The sequence below is a fragment of the Scaptodrosophila lebanonensis genome, unplaced genomic scaffold, assembly GCF_003285725.1.
Source record: "Scaptodrosophila lebanonensis strain 11010-0011.00,11010-0021.00 unplaced genomic scaffold, SlebRS2 tig00000024-arrow-pilon, whole genome shotgun sequence".
In the NCBI taxonomy this organism is placed as follows: Eukaryota; Metazoa; Arthropoda; class Insecta; order Diptera; family Drosophilidae; genus Scaptodrosophila; species Scaptodrosophila lebanonensis.
This window is the reverse complement of record NW_022060538.1, coordinates 5,065,868-5,067,994: the sequence shown is the minus strand read 5'-3', so window position 1 is coordinate 5,067,994 and position 2,127 is coordinate 5,065,868. Positions and strand designations below refer to the sequence as shown.

Here is a 2,127-nt window from a genome sequence, read left to right as displayed (position 1 = left end):
ATGCAATCCATTGTTTAAAACAATTCTTATACTTGGAGTTCCTGTATTCACACAAATCGCAAACAAACATAACTCAACTTTTTATTATAAAAGTCTCGCCTTCCTCGGAATGTCCCGAAAATTAATAAATTCATATTTATATTACCGATACAACGTCAACTTTAATGTTATAATCTATAATTTCGACTTATTAAATAACAACACCAATATTTAAACTAAACAAATTTAATGGTTTTACAGGTTTATTGACGTATTTTCTCGATAAATTTAAGGAAAGACTGGAGCAATCTACAGTAGTAGCCAGTTTTTCAATTCAACTTTCGGTCTCGCAGATGGCCACATTGTCAAAAATTCTTTACAATTCGCTTTGACGATCCCATGATTACTGAAAAAGTTTTGACTTGCCTGTTTTACGTGAATCAACAAGATATTGTAACATCCTAAAATTAAAAAAAAAAAAAACGCTTAAACAAAACAATAATTAAAGCTGTGGAGCAGTTGTTTTTTTATTTGGCCAACAATATTTATTATTTACCCCTTAACAATTAGTAAATTTACTAATAAGTCATATCTGCAAAATTCGTGCGTGGTAGACGATAGTCGGAAGTCAATTATTCTACTTCACATTTAATTACGCAGGTATCATCATTCCAGTCGGCCATAATCTTATAAGAATGATTTAGTTCAGCTTTTTTGTAAATGTACTTTCTTTTTTTAATCCGATATCGTGATAGAAGGTTCCAGTAGTTAGAATTCTTGTATTTGAACACCCTCCTTGTAATCATAAGAACATCACGATTACGTAGCTTTATTTTATATTTTTGAAAAAATTTTTTTAGTTCAGAATTTAATGAATATACTTGTATTAATGTATTGCTAGCATATGGAAATATGACATGTCGAGCAAAGAATTCTGATTCTCATTCACTGTAATGTTATAGTATATTAAGTTTATTGGCTCTTTTGTAATGATAAGTGAAAAACAATGCATACAATTGTTTTCAAACCTTGGAATATAATTCGATTTCAAGAAACTGGGTTGCAGAGCCTTTCGGGAGAAACGCAATTAAATTATTTCAAGTATTAAAAAAATGAAATTCGATTTTATAATTTTTTTTTTTAGTTCAGAATTTAATGAATATACTTGTATTAATGTATTGCTAGCATATGGAAATATGACATGTCGAGCAAAGAATTCTGATTCTCATTCACTGTAATGTTATAGTATATTAAGTTTATTGGCTCTTTTGTAATGATAAGTGAAAAACAATGCATACAATTGTTTTCAAACCTTGGAATATAATTCGATTACAAGAAACTGGGTTGCAGAGCCTTTCGGGAGAAACGCAATTAAATTATTTCAAGTATTAAAAAAAGGAAATTCGATTTTATAATATTAATATATTCTTTAAATAATTACAAATTATATTGTAAATAAGTTTGTATGTGGAACTTGTCTCTCTATAACAGCCCCACCCCTGCAAGTATGTCTGTGTGTGTGTGTGTGTGTGAGCCAGAGTGTGTGCGGCTGCTACAAGAGGGTTGGGAAGCAGGCTTAATGCGAAAGTTGTCTGCATGCATTTGGCGTAATTTTTAAATGTGCTTCGCGGTTTTGTTGCCGCTGCCACTGCTACTGCTACTGCTGCTGGTGGTGCTGTGGCAAAAGTTTTCATATTTAATTTGGGCCAATGGAAACGACGACTGCCTGTACACAATTTTGAAAAGGTGTTTGACCGGCAATAAGTCAATTTTGTGTGTGTTTTGTTCACGCGGAGCCCGCGCTGCGGCGTTGAAGGCATTGGAGGTTGGGGAGCTACCAACGCACTGCCAAAGAGGCGCGCTCGCGTTTTGCTCTCCAGGGAGTTGGCTACCAAAAATTCAATGATTAATGTGCGTTGGTGGAGCTGTTGAGGTGGGCGTGTGGACTTGGACCTGGCCGAATGGATTGGTAAGCAGCAGTTTGGTTTGGGCTGGTCGTTCTCGTTATGCCTGCTCACATAAATGTGCGGTGGAATAGGGGGCGGTGGTACGCAATGACCTCAGCGTATTTCAAAAGTTTATTAATTTATTGGATTCATGAAGTCATTGGGCATTATGCGTGGGGAATCGCATTTCCACTGAAGCTAA

The 2,127-nt window shown here is 34.9% G+C and overlaps 1 long non-coding RNA gene across 1 annotated transcript; it reads right to left on the bottom strand.

Moving 5' to 3' along the window:
- Positions 1 to 209: 209 nt before the first annotated feature.
- On the bottom strand, positions 210 to 796 carry LOC115621725. Its single transcript, XR_003995292.1, has 2 exons — positions 536 to 796; positions 210 to 440 (listed from the first exon to the last, which is right to left on the bottom strand). It is a non-coding gene; the product is annotated as an uncharacterized LOC115621725 (long non-coding RNA).
- Positions 797 to 2,127: the final 1,331 nt, after the last annotated feature.